The 21,438-nt window shown below is 34.8% G+C and overlaps 1 protein-coding gene across 25 annotated transcripts in view; it reads left to right on the top strand.

Moving 5' to 3' along the window:
* The window catches only part of TBC1D5 (TBC1 domain family member 5), a 543,840-nt gene that overhangs the window by 40,648 nt on the left and 481,754 nt on the right, over positions 1–21,438 (top strand). For 22 of the 25 annotated variants that reach the window (XR_014825088.1, XR_014825086.1, XR_014825089.1 and 19 more), the window contains exon 2: positions 19,207–19,274. The exons of the other annotated variants lie outside the window; for them this stretch is intronic. The gene's annotated coding sequence lies outside the window, so the exon portion shown is untranslated. The remainder of the gene's footprint in view (positions 1–19,206; positions 19,275–21,438) is intronic. 25 annotated transcript variants of the gene reach the window in all.

The raw sequence follows: 21,438 nt of genomic DNA, 5'->3' as shown, positions 1-21,438 counted from the left end.
TTTTCTCTCTCTCTCTCTCTTTTTTTTTTTCCTGTGCTGATGGCATGTGGAAGTTCCTGGGCCAGGGATGGAATGTGCACCACAGCAGTGACCCAAGCTGCTGCAGTGACAGTGCCAGGTCTATGACCCCTTGAGCCACTGGGGAACTCTGATTTTTATGTGGATTTGAGTACTCACCTATAATTCAGATTTCATTAAGCATGTGTTTTATATTGTTTGTGATCCTCAGTACTGGTTTTCTAATTTAAATAACTTGTCTTTCCAAATAATCAAGTAAAAATAATTTAGTATTATCTGTAAAATTGAACATGCATGTAACCTGTGACACAGTTCTCCTTCTGCTTATGTTAGGAAAACTCTTGGATGTGTGCACCAGGAGGTGTGTTCCAGAATGTTTTGTAGAGAAGCATTGTTTGTAACAGCATAAACCTGAAACTACTCAAATATACATTGGTAGAAGAAAGGATGAATAAGTTGTGGCATATTTATACACTGATGTATAGCATTGTATAGCATTGCAGATGAATGATCTACAGCCACATGCATATTCTAGAAACAACATTTAGCGAAAAAATGTTTAGCGTTTCTTCACGGAAAAAGACACATAATACAGTACTATTTTTTTTTTTTTTTTTGTCTTTTCTTGTTGTTGTTGTTGTTGTTGCTATTTCTTGGGCCGCTCCCCCGGCATTATTGTTGTTGTTGTTGTTGTTGCTATTTCTTGGGCTGCTCAAGCAGCATATGGAGGTTCCCAGGCTAGGGGTTGAATCGGAGCTGTAGCCACCGGCCTACACCAGAGCCACAGCCACGCGGGATCCGAGCTGCGTCTGCAACCTACACCACAGCTCACGGCAACACCGGATCGTTAACCCACTGAGCAAGGGCAGGGACCGAACCCGCAACCTCATGGTTCCTAGTCAGATTCGCGTTAACCACTGCGCCACAACGGGAACTCCATACAGTACTATTTTTAATGAAAGACTTCAAAACAAGTTAAAAACTAAACATTGTTTAATTATACATCAATATAGGTAAAATGTTGAAGAGTTAGGGTATGATTAGGAAAAATTGTAGGATAGTGATTTCCTATGTAGGGCGTGGAGCAGATGCTTGGGTTTGGGGAGAAACACACTGGAGCTTAAAGATAATCATAATATTTACTTCTTAGGTTCAGAGATGAGTTTATCACACTCATTTTGTTATTGTGCTTTATACATGTATTGTTTTACTCATATCAAACACTTCATAACACAAAATGAAGAACTTTTATAAACTTGTTATAGAAATACTTTTATTTTTACATAAAAAAATTTCCTGTGAATTTTACACAGGACAAAATGCAGCGTTTCTAAAACTGAAATAGTCACATCTTTTAAAATACATTGTTCTCTCCAGAATTCCCTCTTTATTTGCTTCATGCTACTTTCTCAGGCCCAAGTCTTAGGGCTCCCTTTTGACTTCTTTATCCTCAGATTAATTTAATAATGCTAAGTGCTAGTAATATAGTAAGAAACAAAGCTTATAATAAGTATTTTATAAATGAATAAATGAGCAAAGCAGTCTTTACCTTATCTTTTCCTCACATCAAGTCATTCAACAAGTTCTTTTTATTATCAATTATGTCTAGGTTGTCTCTGCTTTTTGTTTGTAGGGTCTCTGACTGGATTTCAGCCTGTGCTGTCTCCCACCTGGCTTTCCTGTCTGCATTCTTCTCTCCACTTAGTTTTTCCTTATTATTGATACAGGATTAATCTTCCTAAAACATTGACTGTTTTACATGGTTCCTCAGAACCTTTAATAGTGAAGTGTTGAGGTGCATATTCTTTAGATTGGGCACCAGACTTCTACAGTTTCATTTTAACAAGGGACCCGTACTCGTTACTCCTTTTTTGGGGGAACAGATAACCTGTCTTACTGGCAGCTTATCCGTGGGGCATGGGAATGAGGTGTGGGGTGCCATGCTGTTGCTTTCAGATTCCCTCTAGCCTCAAATAACAAATAATTGTGTTTAGACCACTCTCAGAGAGAAACTCTTATATTTTACAGCAATTATACTTAGATTCTTCTTCTCTGCCTCTCTCTTTCTTTTAAACTCCAATTAAGATTAGTTTGTTTTCTGTCTTTCTGGTATTCTTAATCTTCTAGTTTTCTAGTCTGTTTATGCTTGGAATCATTAGCAGTAGAATCATTATCATTTTAGTGTGCCACTGTCTTAGACAAGGTTCTCTGGATGCCAGTAATAGAAAGCTATTCAAGATTGCTTAGCTCAAGGGAGAGTTTTTATTAAAAAGTAAAGAAAGGATGGATTAAAGACTTGAATGTAAGACCTGAAACCATAAAACTCCTACGAAAAAAACATAGGAGGTGGTAAGCTCCTTGACATTAGTCTTGGCAGTGGTTTTTGGATTTCCACCAAAAGCAAAGGCAACAAAAGCTAAAATAACAAGTGGGGCTCCTTCAGATGAAAAAGCTTCTGCATATTGAAGGAAACCATCAAATAATGAAAAGGTAACCTACTGAATTGGAAAAAATATTTGCAAGTTATATATTTGATCAGGAGTTAATATCCAAAATACATAAAGTTGTGCGTGTGTGTGTCTACATATATATGTATGTAAGTATATATATGTATACATCTGTATATGATATCCAAATTATATAAGCTGTTTGAGTATATAACTTAATACCTAAAAAACAATCCACTTGGGAACTCTACCCAATATTCTGTGATAATCTGTGTGGGAAAAGAATCTAAAAAAGAATAAATGTGTGTGTATGTATAACTGAATCATTTTTTTTTTGAGCAGCAGAAATTGTCACAGCATTGTAAATCAACTATACCTCAGTAAGACTTTAAAAAATGAAAAAAACCTTGAATATACATTTTTTTTAGAGATGGCCATAAGGATGGCCAACAGGTACATGAAAAGATGCTCAATATCATTCATCATCAGGGAAAATGCATATCAAAATCACAGTGAGATATCACCTCAAGTAAGTCAGAAAAAGACAAATACTGACTGATCTTACTTATATGTGGAATCTTAAAACAATTTCATAGATACAGAGAACATATTGGTGTTTTGCCACAGGTTGGGCTTGGGCAAAATAGGTTAAGGGAGTCAAAATGTATAAACATCTAGTTATAAAGTAAATAAATCATAGGGATATACAGCATGACAGCTATAGTTATTAATAATGTATTGCAATTTGAAAGTTGCTAAGAGTAAAATTTTAAAAGTTTTCATGAGAAAAACAATTTGTGACTATATCACATGATGATATTAACTAGACTTATTGTGATGATCATTTCACAATATATACAAATACTGAATCATTATGTTGTACATGCAAAACTGATATAATGTGTGTTGGTTATACCTCAATTTAAAAAAAAAAGGCAACAAACGTTATAGAACTGATGAGCAGGAAGTAGAGTTGATCTTTGCAGGGGGCTGGAAATCAGAACTACAAATTCTGGTCTAAATTCTATGGATTTGCTATGGGATGGGGAGGTTAGAAGTTAGAGTCCACCATATTGATTCATTGTGATTCCAGTTTAAGAGTCAATTTGCTCAATAGATTCTTTTTACAGAAGGGAGTTTGGTAATGGATATTTCCATCATGACTGCCCAGTTGTATATCTCTAGCTTACTTTTATATTTAGAGACACCAATTTAGAAGTGCAGTAGTGATGACATCAGTTGAAATATTTCAAGTGAGTTATTTAAAACTCTTTGAATCTTGAAAGTTTGAAGAAATGTGGACCCAGGATCATAATTTTTAAGCTTCTAGGAAAAATAAGTTTTATAAAGTCAGAATAAAATCAGTATACTAATAATATTCATCGGTGTCAAAAAAAATCACCTAGCAGAAAATGGCAAAGTAAAATAAAGAGAAGGGAATATAATGTAGGTCACCTCTCCCATTTTAGCTTTGGGTTTTTATATTATGATTTCTTAGAAGTGGCCCATATGTACCACTTATTCTTGAAGTTAATAGATAAAATGGCAGTCTCCTTTTGGAAAATTAATTTATTTTACTGGAAAAATTTAAATTGCTGTACATTATTAAGTTTTAACAAAGGATATTTGGAAACCAGAGGTATTACATGCTGATGGGGAGTACAAATTGATGCAGCTATTGGAGAGCATTGAGCAGTAGCCAGTAAAATGAAAATGTACATTTGACTCAGAAATTTACTTTCATATAGACCTTAGAGCAGAGGTTCTCAACCAGGGCAATTTTACTTCCCAAGGACATTTGGCAATGCCTGGAAAAGGTTTTGATTGTCATATCTGAGGAATATTATTGGCATCTAGTGGATGGAGATTAGGGATGCTTTAAACATCCTATAATTCACAGGACAGACTCACAATAAAGAATTATCTAGTCCAGGAGTTCCCGTCGTGGCGCAGTGGTTAACGAATCCGACTAGGAACCATGAGGTTGCGGGTTCGGTCCCTGCCCTTGCTCAGTGGGTTAACGATCCGGCGTTGCCATGAGCTGTGGTGTAGGTTGCAGACGCGGCTCGGATCCCACGTTGCTGTGGCTCTGGCGTAGGCTGGTGGCTACAGCTCCGATTTGACCCCTAGCCTGGGAACCTCCATATGCCTCTTGAGTGGCCCAAGAAATAGCAACAACAACAACAAAAGACAAAAAAAAAAAAAAAAAAAAAAAAAAAAGAAAAAAGAATTATCTAGTCCAAAATGTCAGTAGTGCTGAAGTTGAAAAACCTTACTTTAGAGAATAACATTTATGTGTAATATGTGAACATAGAGACTTGTGCAAGGATATTCATGAAAAAATTGTTCAGAATTAGAAACAACCTAAATATCCCTCAGTGGAGGAATGGATAAATAAAATGTGGTAGGTGTATGTGACTCAGTACTTTATAAAACTTAAAAGGAATGAAATATATCTGTATAATAGTAGATCTCAAAAATTATGTTGAATGAAAAAACAAGTACTTTCGGTCTGATACTGTTGTTAAAGTTGGAAAAGGGTCATGGCACCAGGGATGGTGAACAGAGGTCGTCATCTCTAGTTGTTTTTTTAATGTAAATATACCTAAAATGAAGCGACTGTGGTTATGTATTTGTGTGAATTTGAATGCATAATGTGAATGCTGTTGTTATAAAGTATAGCTGGTGGGAACTTGGGTATTTGTAGTAGTATTATTTTTATATCATTCTAATATTTCTCAAAGACTCATTCATGAATTCCATTTACAACTTTATCTTCATTCAGACTTCATAGCACTTAGTACAGCATGTACTTTCTTTTTTCAAGTCTTCCTGTCCAGGAAGTAAATTTGGCTTTTAATGAAGAGAAATGCAACTATTTTTATGTATTCATTATTTATTTAGTTTATGTGTAAGGTTGTCGAGAAGATAGATATGACTGACATTGAACTACTAAATTTGTGCTTAATTACAAAAGTGGAAGTCATCATAAAGAACTCCAACAGCTGTTTATTTTATCTGATTTTTGTGTGTTAGAATATATAGAAATGACTGGGTTGGACCTTGAGCAGCAGCATGAACTGTTTCTCCTGTTTAGACATTTTGTTGCATTTACATTTTTAAAATTGTTGTAAAAGTAGTTTATTATAGTAGTAACTATCTAGGAGATTAAACTTAGGTATCCAAGTGATTCCAGGAACTTTACCTACAGAATGTACTTGAAAATCTTAATATTTTCTGGATAAGTTATAGTTAACTGTAAAAACTTTTATAAATGTTATTGAAGAGAGAAAATGGATATAATGTCACAGACAGTATATTCTTTTTCAGAATAGAAGGATTAGTTTTCATATGTGATAAAATATATTGTCAGTAAAGTGAAGTGGAGATAGTGCCTGGCCTGTAACTTTTTTTTTTTTTGTAAAGTGATATAAAAAAGTATCTGAAATACAGTGTAATTAAAAGTTATAATAGCTATTCATGATATCTTTTAATTATGTCAAATAACTGATTAAAATTGCATTTATAATTATATAAAATTTATAATTTTTAGACAAAAAGCATTTACCAAAAATTATCCTAAACTGTAGAAAACTCAGTGATTTAAATTTAAAAACTTAAAATAACCTTTAGTTAATGATTTTATTTATCTTCATTAGAGAGGACTTATGCAAAATAATCTCTACCTCTTTAAGTGTAAATGTCAATATAATGTAAAGGTGACTGAAAATTAATGACTTTATTTGAAAAAATAAAGTTCTTAAAATTTTAGATTAGATCTAATTTTTTTGTCAAAGGATTTTATACAAATTATAAGACTAGCTTAATTAGAAAATTCATAAAGATAATTTAAATTCAGAATATTTAATTTAAGATAATTTAAACTCAGATGTATAATTATGAAGTTAGGACTTATGACTGTTAACTGTATAGAATTTGAACTAAGTCATATAACCTTTTTAGATTTTTTTATAATTAGGTGAAAATAAGGCATGAACTATCTCCATTTGATTTTCTTGCTAATATTTGCAATTTATTACTGGAGTTAATCCTTAATTGCTGAAAAAGAGTTGTCTGTCACATGGCTACATTATTTTTCTATCATATAACATGTAATAAATTTTAAGGATGCAAATTTAAGGAATAAATGTTGGTTTAAAAGTTTTTTATTATGTAAATTTCAGATGTACAGCATTATAGTTTGACATCTGTGTGCATGTCAAGGTGATTACCAGTAAGTCTAGTTGTATAATATATACCAATACCAAAAGTCTAGTTATCTTTTATCCCCATTCAGTTGACCCCTTCACCTACTGTGCTTACTCCAGCCTCCTTCCCTTCCTGTAAACTGCTAATTTTTTCTCTTTATCTGAGTTTGAGTTTGTTTTTGTTTTATTTTGTTTGCTTTTTTTAAAGATTTACATATGAGTGAAATCATACAGTATTTGTCTTTTCCCCTATGACTTATTTCCATTAGCACAGTTCCCTTAAGATCTATTCATGTTGTCTCAAATGGCAGGATTCCTTTCTTTTTTTATGGCTGAGGAGTATTCCTGTGTGTATCACGTATTTGTTTTTATTATTTTTTAATTTAAAAAAAACTTTTATGGCCTCACCTATAGTGTCTTGAAGTTCCTGGGCCAAGGATTGAACCCAAACCACAGCTATTGCCTGTGCTGCAGCTATGGCAATGCAGGATCCTTTAACCCACTGCACAGGGCCAGGGATCAAACCTGTGTCTCCGCACAGACTCTAGCTGCTGAGTAACTCTGACACCTTTATCCATTCACCTGTTGATGGACATTTAGGTTGTTTTCTTATCCTGGGTATTGTAAATAATGCTGTAGTGAACATAGGGGTGCATATATCCTTTTGAATGAGTGTTTTTCTTGTTCTTCAGATAAATACCCAGAAGTAGAATAACTGGGTTATATCGTAGTATATATGGTAATTTTTTAAGGAACCTCCATATTGTTTTCCATAGTTGCTCCAACAATGTATAGTCCTACCAACATTATGTGAAGGTTTCTCCTTCTCCATATCCTCTCCAACATTTATTTTTTATCTCCTTTTTTTGTCTTTTTAGGGCTGCACCTGGGGCATATGGAAGTCCTCAGGTAAGGGGTGGAATCAGAGCTACAGCTGCTGGCCTGTGCCATAGCAACCCTAGACCCAAGCTTCATCTGCAACCTGTGATGCTCTTTGTGGCCATGCTGGATCCTTAACCCCACTGAGTGAGGCCAGGGATTGAACCCACATCCTCATAGACACTGTGTCAGGTTCTTAACCTGCTAAGCCACAATGGGAACTCCATTTTCTTATCTTTTGATAATAGCCATTGTAGCAAGTGTGCAGTGGTAATTTATTGTGCTTTTGATGAACATTTCCCTAATAATCAGTTATATTGAGCAACTTTTCATGTATCTATCTATTGGCCATCTGTATGTCTTTTTTAGAAAGATATCCTTTTAGAAGCTCTGCTCATTTTTAAGTCAGTTTGTTTTGATCGTTGTGGTTTGAGTTCTTTATATATTTAATTAGAAATAAATTTATCAGAACTATGATTTGGAAATTCTACTCCCATTTAGTATGTTCCCTTTTCATTTTTTGATAGTTTCCTTTGCTGTGCAGAAGCTTTTTAGATTCATGTAGTTCAGAGGTTTAAAAGAACACTTACTAGTGGTGTGTGTGTTTGTGTGTAAAGGCAGAGGTGATTTTTTGGTGGATTCCGTGTTTATGGAAAAGAATAGCTGGTTAAACCTAGAAAGTTAATAGAATTAGCTTTCTTTCAGGTGTAAAAATGTGTTCCTTCAACAAAATTATGAGGTTCTGATTTGAGCAGAAGGGTAAGATCCTTTGTCCCCTTTTTAACAGAGAAATATTTATGTGGAGAAATAGTATTTATGTGGAGAAATAATATTTATGTGGAGAAATAGTATAAACATGATGCATTCCTCTCAAGTTTCATTTTATTGGGATATTACGTAATAGGAAAGAGTTAACACAATTAATACTCAATGCCAAAGAAAATCAATGGTTAATTATTAGCAATTTTGGGTTCCTTTCCGAGACCCCCATATATATTAGTTCATTGTCTATTAGGGTATTTATTTGGGGTGTTTGGTGGGAAAGTTTGTGATTCTCTGACTTTGGATATCAGTGGTTTCAGTCATTCGAGTTTCCTTGTCTTAAGCTCAAGTACTTTTTTGACAGATACAGAAGTAAATTGGTAGCCTGTATTTTTCCCAGTTTTAGCCATTTGCAAATGAGTTTTGGCTTTGTGACTTTTTTTTTTCTTCCATTTTTGGGTGCCTGGTATCATATGGAGCTCCCCAGCCAGGGATCAGATCTAAGCCGCAGTTGAGACTTAAGCCGAAGACTGTACTGGGCTGGGGATCAAACCTGCGTCTCCGTACTCCCAAGATGCCACCAGTCCCATTGTGCCACATCAGGAACTCTCTGTGGCTTATTTTTATGGATGAAATAAAAAATATTTGCAGTTTGCCTTTACTTAAAAATACTTTTAAAGAAAGTGTATTCATTTTTGGTGTTATCTTAAAATTTTGCTTACCACTTTCATGTTTTAAGTAGATATCAAGAAGTACTAGTGAAAGCTTAACATTTTCTGTACATGGATATGTGTATGTATGTAGATAATCATTTTTAAAACCTACGTTTTTCTCTCCACAAGCAAATGTGATTATGTATAACTTTAAATAAAACTTAAAAGGCACCATGAGATGTTTCATGTTTCTTCTTTATATTGGAATGGATTGGTGTGAGCTGTCAGCATTTTAAATTATACAGCAAAATAGTCCCATAGCCTGATGTTTGTGTCTGGCTGAAATAATACATTTTAAACAATAAACTTCACTGTAAATTTCCAGCTTAAATCCATTTTTATTCTGAATTACCAAGTTAAAATATTTTGTCTCTTATCTGCTCAGTCATTAACATTGACTTAGTATAACTGTGGAATAGTTTGGGGAAGAAGTGTCTTAGTTAAGGACCTTGCCCATGTGCTTTTCAAAATGGTTTGAACTTTTGATTCTTTGTAGTTAAGTGTGGATGACAATTTTTGCCTTGCTCAGGCTCTATCTTTACCTGATGAAAAGTTTTAATCCCTCAGCCCAGTTTTGTTCTATTGAAATTCTTTCCTCATAGCCATAGAGGTAGCACCATATGAATCTTACTCAGATCCAATAAGCAATTAAATATCTTGCTAAATTGAATTTGGTGGCATGGAATCAAATAGGTTAATACATCATTTCATTTAGTTTATTTGCTATGTATGGCTAATGATTGTCCTTTCAAATTCATGTGATGGGAAAAGATTCTAAGAAGTGGCTGTTGATTAGATTTTGGATATCTTTTTTTTTTTTTTTTCTTTATATTGTTACATTCAATATACATAGTTTTTCTTGTTTTTTTTTAGTGATTTTTATTTTTTCCATTATAGTTGGTTTACAGTGTTCCGTCAATCTTCTACTATATAGTAAAATGACCCAGTCACACACACACACACACATCACATACATTCTTTTTGTCACCTTATCCTCCATCATGCTCCATCACAAGTGACTAGATATTGTTCCCTGTGTTATACAGCAGGATCTCATTGTTTATCCAGTTGAAATGCAATAGTTTGCATCTGTTAACCCCAGACTCCCAGTCCATTCTAGATATTGTTCCCTGTGTTATACAGCAGGATCTCATTGTTTATCCAGTTGAAATGCAATAGTTTGCATCTGTTAACCCCAGACTCCCAGTCCATTCCACTCCCTACCCCTCTCCCTTGGCAACCACAAGTCTGTTCTTCAAGTCCATGAATTTCTTTTCTGTGGAAAGGTTCACTTGCGCCATATATTAGATTCCAGATATAAGTGATATCATATGGTATTTGTTTTTCTTTTTCTGACTTAACCTCACTTAGTATGAGAGTCTCTAGTTGAATCCATGTTGCTGTGAATGGCATTATTTTGTTCTTTTTTGTGGCTGAGTAGTGTAACATTGTGTATTTATGCCACATCTTCTTTTTTTTTTTTTTTTTTTTTTCTTTTTGCCTTTTCTAGGGCCACTTCCCGGGGCATATGGAGGTTCCCAGGCTAGGGGTGTAATCGGAGCTGTAGCTGCTAGCCTATGCCAGAGCCACAGCAACGCGGGATCCAAGCCGCATCTGTGACCTACACCACAGCTCAGAGCAGCGCCGGATCCTTAACCCACAGAGACTAAGCGAGGCCAGGGATCAAACCTGCAACCTCAGGGTTCCTAGTCGGATTTGTTAACCACTGAGCCACGACGGGAACTCCCTGCCACATCTTTTTAACCCATTCATCTGTTAATGGACATTTAGGTTGTTTCCATGTCTTGGCTATTGTGTATAGTTCTGCAGTGAACATACTGGTGCATGTATCTTTTTCAAGGAAAGTTTTGTCTGGATATATGCCCAAGAGTGAGATCTCTGGGTCATATGATAGTCCTATTATTTAGTTTTCTGAGGTACCGCCATACTGTTTTCCATAGTGGTTGTACCAAATGACATTCCCTCCAACAGTGTAGGAGGTTTCCCTTTTCTCCACACCCTCTCTAGCACTGGTTATTTGTTGACTTGTTAATGATGGCAATTCTGACTGGTGTGAGGTGGTACCTCATAGTAGTTTTGATTTGCATTTCTCTAATAATTAGTGATGTTGAGCGTTTTTTCACATGTGTTTTTCTTTGGAGAAATGTCTATTTAGGTCTTTTGCCCATTTTTCAATTGGTTTTTTTTTTTTTTTTTTGGCCACACCCATGGCGTTTGGAAGTTCCCAGACTAGGGGTTGAATCTGAGCTGCAGCTGCTGGCCTGTGCCACAACCACAGCAATGAAGAATCCTAGCCGTGTCTGTGAGCTAAATACAGCTTGTGGCAATGCTGGTTCCTTAACCCACTAAGTGAGGCCAGGGATTGAACCCAGGTCCTCATGGATACTAGTCAGATTCATTACTGCTGAGCCACAATGAGAACCCAAGAGCAGGGTCTTTTAAATGAACTGCATTTAGAAAGTAAAGAATCTGTTGTGATTAGATTTAATAGGTAAGGTGTGCTGAAGTGTTATGTAGCTTGCCTCCTGTTGAAAGGGACAGGTAGCAGAATTAGAGTGCTGTTCGTGTCAGTGTAATTGAAAATATATTCAGCTTCTGCTAATATATAAGGTTGTGATTTTTTCCCTTACATAAAGTTACACATTAAAAATAACTAACAAGAGGTTGGACAGAGTGTTTCTACTGAAATCACTACTTTTTTTTCTTTCTTTTTTTTTTTTTTTTAGGGCCGCACTCACGGCGTATGGACATTCCCAAGCTAGGGGGTCTAATCAGAGCTAGAGCTGCCCATAACAGCCACAACCACGCCAGATCCAAGCCATGGCTGCGACCTACACCACAGCTCATGGCAACGCCGGATCCTCAACCCACTGAGTGAGGCCAGGGATCGAACCCACAACCTCATTGTTCCTAGTCGGGTTCATTAACCACTGAGCCACCACACTAACTCCCTGAAATCACTAGTTCTTGAAATTTGGTCTCTAATAATAACTTTATTTACTAAGTCGACTTGTTTCTATTTTGTTTATTTAGAGTAAATCCAGCTTGAGTTCTTAGGTTTGTTTTTGTTTTTGTTTTAATGATAGAAAATGCTGGTCTGGAATTGTGTCCTGGATGTGGCCTCTACACTGATGAGTTACCCATGTGTTTGCCTATATCTTTACTATCTGTTTTTTTTTTTTTTTTTTTTTTTTTTTTTTTTTTTTTTTTTTTTTGCTATTTAGGGCCACACCCGAGGTATATGGAGGTTCTCAGGCTAGGCGTCAAATTGGAGCTGTAACTGCCACCTACAACCACAGCAACAGCAACACGGGATCCAAGCCGCATCTGTATCTACGACCTACACCACAGCTCACAGCAATGCTGGCTCCTACCCATTGAGTGAAGCCAGGATTTGAACCTTCATCCTCGTGGATCTTAGTTGGGTTCATTAACTGCTTTACTATCTGTTTATTCTTGGATCTTGGATTGTCCATCTGCATCTTCAATTAGTATGGAATTTTCAACCATCATCTATTTGAATGTTATCTCTGTTCTCTTCTTTGTTACATTCTTTCCTAATTTCTAAATTCCTAAAATCTATTTGCAATTTGGATTGTTGTTACTCAAAGCGTGGTCCTTAGAACAGTGCTGGTCTACAAGCTGATTGTATTGGTATGTTATGAGTCAAGACAAATTCACAGTAAACATTTAGAAGCTTTTAATAGCAACTTGATAATATGATATCTAAGCACATGATTTTTTAAAAAGAAATTCACTTTTATACAGCAGAAATTATCACAACATTGTAAATCAACTAATACTGCGATAAGACTTTAAGAATAAAAAAAAGAAAAAAATTATAGCAAATCATTAAAAAATGAAATTCACTGTTAGTATTACTTTAGAATTTTTTTCTGCAGTAGATCAGCCATTTAAAGAATGGTTCTTCCATCACTGATAGTTTCAGAACTATTTTGTTAGACCCTCTTATTCTATTCATTGTATCTCTTAGCTTCTCTTAACATATTTTATTTTCTTTCTCTTTCTGAATGCGTTTTAAATAGATTTTTAAAGTTTTGCTTTTCATTTACTAATTTTTTCTCTGTATTGATTCTACTGTTTAACTTTTCTGCTGAATTAAAGTTTTTACCTGTGTTTTTTATGTCTTGAGGTTTTATTTATAAAAGCACATATATTGTTTCTATTATTTGAAACATCCTTATTGTATAACCTCTCCAATAATTGAAATATTTGTAGTCTAATTCTGCCTCTCTTGTTTGTGTTGGCCTTCTATCATTGTTTGGTATCCTTATATGTTTTGTGATTTAAACAAAAAAAAAAATTTTTTTTTTCTTTTTTTTGAGTAGAGGTTTTTTTTAAAGTTGTTGGTGCTTTGAAGTCTGGATTGAAGTTGTTTTCTTCCACTGAGATTTAGCTATGCTTCCCCCAGCTGACTGGGGGTACTAAATTTGAGAGCACTTTAATTATGTCTTCACATGAAACTTATTCAATCATATAGGTAATATGAATTTATTCTGAGAACCTTTGTGAAGGTTCTACTTTGTGGTTACGGTGTCAAGAAAATTGATAAAAACCTTCTCGAAGTGGCAAAATTATAGAGCTAGAACACAGACTAGTGGTTGCCAGGGGTTAGGTGAAGTGAGGGCTAGGGCTGGCTGTGTATAAAGAGCTCCTTTTCTGTGATCATGAGCTGGTAGCCCTTTGGAATAAAAGTTGACGTAGGTGTTTCGTTTTAACAGACTCTAAGAAGTTTATCTCAGTTGTAGCCATAAAGATATAAGCTCAGTTTCAAAAGTTTCAGGCACATACTCTTAGGATGAAAGCTGATTTTTGGGGTTTGCTATTTTACTTTCGTTTTGTTTATAGCTTATGTGGATACTGTACTTTTTTGCTTCAACAATTCATTAACACAGTTTTTCCCACTAACTTAAAAAATTTCTATCTATTAACACAGTTTTTCCCGCTAAGTTAAAAAAAATTTATATCTAATAGTATCAAGGTATCTGGTCTACTGTACTGCTGGAAATGAGTGTCCCCATCTATCTACAATATAGTCGTATGAAGTATGTTGCTATTGTTTCTTCTCTCTTTTTTTTTTTTTTTCTTTTTTTCTTTTTAGTGCTACACCCGTGGCATATGGAAGTTCCCAGGCTAGGGGATGAATCTGAGCTACAGCTGTCAGCCTACATTCAGTCACAGCAACATGGGATCTGAGTCTCGTCTGTGACCTACACCACAGCTCTTGGCAACGCCGGGTCCTTAACCCACTGGGCGAGGCCAAGGGTTTGAACCCTTGTCCTCATGGATACTAGTCAGGTTCATTACCCCTGAGCCACAACAGGAACGCCTGCTTCTCACTCTTGTATTTTTGTTATTATAATAACTGTTTTCTTTATCTTTTTGGTCTGTCAGACTTCCTGTATAGACCCATCATCACGATCTATATCCCGTTACATTTTCTAATCTTGTTTCCTACTATTCTTTTGCTAATGATGTTGATATTGTGGTTTATTAAAGACATCATGTCTTATAGCTGCCATTCTTTTATTCATGTCATTCTATCTTGTTTAAATGCTGTTTATTCTTTGACTCTAACTACTCCTTCTAACACTGTTGACATTTGGGCAGAGTAATCATTTTCGTTAGGGGTTCATCTTGTGCATTATAGGGTGTTAGCAGCTTCCCTGGCCTCTACCCACTTGATGCAAATAGTACCTCCCGTTTCTAACAAAAGTATTTGCAGATGTTGCGAAATGTCCTTTGAGGGCCAATATCTCCCATGGTTGTGAACCACTGTTCTAGCTCTATCTGGATTAGGTCTCAGTTGAAGAGCCTTCTTTGATTATCCCTGCATGTGGCTTTTACCTTCAGGATTTTTGGTAGTACGTATTGTCTGAGTTGTAAACTTATCCCTTATTTCATTTGGTTGTGAATTTCTCTCTCTCCCTCCCCACCTTCTCTCTCTCTCTCTCTCTCTCTCTGTGTGTGTGTGTGTGTGTGTGTGTGTGTGTGTGTGTATCTGTCTGTCTTTCTTATTTACCCAAGTTCTAGTGGTGGTAGGGGACCATTTTACTTTATTTTTGCTTGCTGTTTTGGTCAACCTCATACACTTGTTAGTAGTTTTAAATATATCAATTTCTTATTTTTTTCTAATTTTTTCATTTTTTATATGGTAGTAATCGGGGTTTAGTAAATTTAGTCACTCTGGAACATGTGGAGAACTTTGAGGCATTCTAAATTGAGACTTTACTAATGGTAATGATGAGACTTGCAAAATAATAGAATTAATACTGATGTAATAGTGTATATTCTCAGTTAATAACTGGAAAATTCAAGACAATGCAAGATAGTTATAAAGATATCATAAAGATGTAGTTTCTGTTAGATCCATTGTATAAGTAACCAGAAAAATGTGCAGTAGAGTAAAATTAAAAAATTAGACTGAGAAATATAGAAAGTTGAAGGATTTGTAGAAGCATGAAGTACAGGTGATTAGTTCTACAAAATGAGATGAGCAAAGTAATCAATATGTCGGGTAAATTGTTAGGAATGATGGATGTAGCATCTGGTTAGGAGTGACTTGTGTAGAACTGACAAATGTGATATGTGAATGTTAGTAAGTTGAAAACAAGTTGGGCATAGAGAGGTTAGCTGCTTACTACCAAATCGAGAGAAACATGTATATTTTGCCCCAGTAGGGAAAGATACAGCTCAGTTATGGATTTCCCTCCACCTTTTTTGTTTATTTTCAGAAAATTCCAGGCAACAAAATAGAGCTTTATAAGGTGCTTTTCCTCATCTAGGCCAAAATTTTCATGAAAAATAGTAAGTATAATACATGTTCAGTGTAGAAAAATTAAAAATAATGAAAGATAATGGGGAAAATGAAAGTTAGTTCTCAAAGCCTAAAGCACTATTACTATTTAGCTTAATTCTGTTCTCTTGATTTTTTTTTTTTTTGTCTTTTTGGGGCCACATATATCACATATGGAAATTCCCAGGCTAGGGGTCAAATCAGAGCTGCAGCTGCTCGCCTACCTACATCACAGCCACAGCAACGAGGGATCTGAGTTGTATCTGTGACCTATACCACAGCTCACAGCAATGCCAAATCCTTAACCCACTGAGCAAGGCCAGGAATCAAACCCGTGTCCTCATGGATACTGTCAGATTCATTACCACTGAGACATGATGGGAACTCCCTCTTCTCTTTATTTTTATATGGTCTCAGTCTGTCTCTAGATAGAAATGTAAAATGTACCCCTCTCTCTCTATAAATATATACTGTGTATGTATGTATGTTTGCATGTATGTATATTTATTTAAAATAGGAACTATTTTATATGAAATATTTTATAGCCTGTCCTTTTTCATGTAATATTATGAACATTTTAACAAATCAGTAAAATTTTTTGAAGTAATATTTAGTATCTACATAGCATTTGGAGATTATCCCTAAATTTATTTAACCATTTACTTATTGTTCAACTTTAGATTTTCATTCATTTGTGTATATATGTACACATACATATACACATACACACATGAACATATAGATATAATTTGCAATGAACCTCTCTATTGAAACATTTTGAGTACATTTTCCATTTTCTTTGAAGACTTACTACCTTCACTGTAGTTTTCCTCTTTTAATTTGCCCTGCAGAATTCATTATCACTGTGTTCTTAGTTAAAAAGATCCCCAGTTTTATAGGCTGGCATTATTACCAAATTTGGAGACTATATTTCCTATCTTCACAAGTGATTAGGTATGACCAGTGGACTAGGTTGTGGTTTATAAGCTGTAAGCTGAAATACATGAGTTAGAGGAGTGTGGGATGGGCCTTTCTGTCCCTTTCCTTTTCTCTGCTGTTTGCAACTGTGGGTGTATTAGCTGGAGTTCCCAGAGCCTTCTGGGGTATAAGGTGACTTGTAATAGAACAGTGTATGGTAGAGCAAAATGATGGAAGGAACTTAGATCTCTGATTTTTGTAGCTGCTACATCAGCCTTTCATTGTCTACTTCTAGACATTTACATGGGAGAGATTCACTCCCTCCTTTTTTTTCCTACTTTTGTCTATAATTCATTATATTATTATTATTTTAAAAATTTTGGTAGTTCCTGCTTTGGCACAGAGAGTTAAGCATCTGACTGCAGTGGCATGGGTAGCTATGGAAGTGTGGGTTTGATCCCTGGCCTGGTGCAGTGGGTTAAAGGATCCCACATTGGTGCAACTGTGGTGTAGGTTGCAGCTGCAGCTTGGATTCAATCCCTAGCCTGGGAACTTCCATGTGTGGCTTCAATACTGCCGTAAAAAGGGGGAGGGTGCTTGGGAAGTATATGATGCTAGCTGATAAAGATACCATTGTTTGATGCTCTGTGTAATAATGTGATAGGTCCAATATAAGGGATCACACATTGTGTCATAATAGACTCCAGATCCACGTTGAAAACCAAACTCTACTTTGATACTGGAAAGAGATTAATTTGCATTGAAAGGAAAATGCCTGATACTAAATTATGGAGCTCTCTGATGATATTGCTGAATTTTGTTCTCAATTGATTTTAATAATTACTGCAAACATTATTTCAGAAAACATAGCTGTTAGGCAAAAAAAAAAAAATCACTGACTATTGATTATATATTGCAGTGTATTAGAATAATCTCTTCAAGCCCTGTGAATTTGTAATATTATTAGATATTTTGGCTAGTCATTTAGACATACTTAGCTCATAAATGTGACTTAATGATCTCATGAACTATTGGAAGAATTTTGACAAATTAAGATTTTTTTATAGCTATAGACTTTTTGGGTATTGATTCTAAGTGATTTATAATTTTAGTGAAAGAAGTGAAGGATACACATTTAAAAATTCATAAACAATTTTTTGAGAAGTTTGGGTTTATAGAAAAATTGGGTGGGCAGAAAGTACAGAGGGTTTCCATATACCTATTCTCCAATGTATACCCATTTTTATCCAGAGTGTACCACTGCATATAGTGTTACACATACAAGAAGACTCTATGTTCTTGAACCAATATGTATTATTTTATCATAGGAAGACCACGGAGCATTGAAAGTCATTTTACTCTAATCCAGAGTTTCCCACCCTCAGCCCTATTAATATTTTAGGCCAGGTCAGTCATTGTTTTGGAGGACTGTTCTGTGCCTTGCAAGGTGTTGAGCAGCATCCCTGATCTCTACTCACTTAGATGCTGATAGTACTCCCTAGTTGTGACAATCAAAAATGGCTCCAGACACTGCCAAATATCTCTTGGGAAGCAGATCACCCCCAGTTGGAAACCATCGCTCTAACCAATTTATGATGCTTTAGGATTTGCTGTATTTTTAAGGATGGGCTCAAATTTAAGGAGTCAGTAGTTCAGTGATCCTTCACATGGAGGTTGTACAGGCAAAGTTAGACTCTTCCTGCCACTTGGTGACCACAGGAAGTATACTGACTCTTACTGAGCCTCATGTTCCTTGACTGTGGAATGAATAAAATATTATCTAAATTGTTTTGAGAGTTCATTGAGGTAAGTTACAAAAAATACTTTAATTTTAATTTACCTCTCCAAATATTGTGCTGTATTGTTTGGACTTACTGAAAGTGTCAAAAACTCATTACAAAATTTTTATTTCTGTGGGAAAGGCTATCACAGTTTGGGCTATACTGTTTATGGATTTCAGAAATGCTATACTGTGGGTGGATAAACTTTAAGTAAATGTTAAATGAAGACTGATGTATGAGGTCAGTTGTATTTTGACCCTTTGTGGTGCTCTAATTAGATTGTCACCACATTCAAATTGTAATAGTTAAGTAATCTCATATGTTCTTTCAAGGACTTTGAGCTTCTCAAATTGTCCATAACATTAGATGTCAGCCGATCATTTGTCCTTCAAAGTTTTTGTCTTCACATCTGAAATCCTGCCAACTGTAACAGCTTGTGTGTCAGCTCCAATTGAGGAAGCTGGCCTCTGTCAGCTTGTACTATGTCCACTGAAGACTTGTAAAAACTTGACCAAATTTATAACTAATAATGTCCACTTCCCATGGCTACTTTCTAGAATTATAAAGCAGTGTTCACTAGTGAATAAAATGCTGTCTGTAATAGTTATTCTTATTGTTATTCTTATTGTTCTACCCCTGCAGAAAATTAAATTTCCAGAGACTTGGTGAAGATAGGAAAACTATCAGAAAGACTATAGCACTATTGTACTGTAAGTATTGCCTTGAAAAAGAACTGTAAATTAAGAATATTTTAAGGATCCAGTTGTTTGGGGGAAAATATGTTAGGCAAAGATATTATATGTAAAATATAGAGGAGAATATATTATAATCATGTTAATAATTTATAAGAACTAATCCTATGCAGTTTTTAAAAAATTGAAAATGTGTTCTTATATACTGAGATGAGAATTTTACCAATAGCATTGAAAAATATTTCTAATTCTAACAAGGATTGGTCTAGTTTATGTACATTTGCTTATTTAAAACTATCAGAATCCAGAAAATCATTGTAGTTTTGTAGGTTTGTGATTTGTTTGGGTGACTTATTGTTTAGGTTATTTTGCAGAATTATTTATTTGCTGATTTATTTATGTATTTCATTATTTATTTATTTGATTATTTAGTAAATTATTTATCTGATGAATTATTAATACATCTTCATGACATGCTTTAAATTATTTATAACTTAATTTTGAGTTTATTGCTTTTAGACGCTGCATTGTTACTGACTAGTTTTGATTTTTTTTTCTTTGTGGTTCTTTAAAATTAAAGTATTAGCTCTAAGGCAAAGTATATTCATTACTATGCCCAGCGATTTTTTTTTTTTTTTAGGTAATTTATGATAGTGATAAAATTTCAGTTATGTTTTGTTTAGCTCTAATTTTACCTGTTTAGGGTTACTGGTGATAGAATATGTGTGTTGTATGCATACTTACAAATTAATGATGTAGCCTGTAGTGTGTAAACTGAGATTGAACATGTAAACCTCAGTCCACATTATCCTTGGTGTCTCTAAAGGGCAGCTCTGTATTTCTTACTTGCTTTAGAATAGATAATGGAGTCTTATTCTATTTTAGCGGCAAAGCTATGTTACTACTGGAATATTTTTAGGAAAGTTTAGAGAAATGAAGTCTAACTTAAATGTGGATCTCTGAGATGTAAATTTACCTGATGTAGCCTTTGTTTTTTTTAAATCCTCGTCATATGTGCATTTGGAAAACAGCATGATGTTTATGTGGATTTTTATATCAGTCTTAGTGACAGATTTATTTGATACCATATCTCTTATGGAAATTTTCATATGAGCTAAAAATGGACAAAGGTCTTTATAAAAGCAAGCTATAGTTTCTCTGACTTTAATAATTCTCTTATGTAGAGTTTCCATATTTAATCAAATAAGGTGTTTCTTCTTAGTTCTGACTTTTTCATAAGGTAGCACAAGTTATTAGGGCTCTCTCTTTGAAAGGGTTTAATGAATATGTTAAAGTAGTTGTTTGGGTAAAAGAGCATCATGTGCACAAATAGTCCTTATCATGTGTTTGCTTAGTGAATTACTATGTACTTTAGAGTTTTAGCATTTCAAAGAAAAGCAGTATTGTAAATTTCAAGTCAGGTTGCTATTGAAATATAGTGAAAATGACCTCTGTAGACAGGTTTCACTATAGAATTGTAGATTATGCATATGTAAACCCAAGTTTATTATTTTGAAGTATTGAACATATCAATGTTTAATTGGAATATTGCTTTGATATCTTCATATGCTTGCCTTAAAAGAAGCAGTTTTATGTGGTTTGTATACATGGATTTAAAAATGTATGTATTGTATATATCTGTGACTCTTCTGCTCTGGAGGTGAATAGCCAAGCTATTGTTAGATATAGAATTCTGTTTTAAAAAGTACTTTAGGATGTACATGTGGACTTCTCTCGCAGAACAAAAGCTACCTTCTCCAGTGTTGAATAAGATCTAATATACTAGTTATATAATATACTCAACCCACATTGTTAACATGTTTCTTTGGAGTCCTAGCTGTGTCATCCAAGTGATCTTAACTGCAAGGTACACATGTGTGCACTCACGCATACACATGTGTGAAATTGTCACCTGAATAGGACTTGTCTTTGGATGGAGACATTGATAGAGATTGTCATAATAACAGTTAGCATTTACTGAGTACTTACTACGTGCAGGCACAGTGCTTCTATCTGTTACGTGGATTATTTGTTCCTCTTCACAGTGAATAAGTACAGTTATTTTCATTCTAAGAGTGAGGAAACAGAGACTTAGAGATGTTAAGTAACTTGCTCATTGCCATTCAGGTGGCAGTAGATGATAACGCTGGGATTGGAACTCTCCTAGTCTGATTCCCAAGGG

Source organism: Sus scrofa, chromosome 13, assembly GCF_054392235.1.
Source record: "Sus scrofa isolate SSC_HxYL_T2T_F1_AM1 chromosome 13, Sscrofa_HxYL_maternal_Yorkshire_Landrace_v2.0, whole genome shotgun sequence".
NCBI lineage: Eukaryota > Metazoa > Chordata > Mammalia > Artiodactyla > Suidae > Sus > Sus scrofa.
Note: the sequence above shows the minus strand (reverse complement) of the source record. Positions and strands in the feature narration are given on the sequence as shown.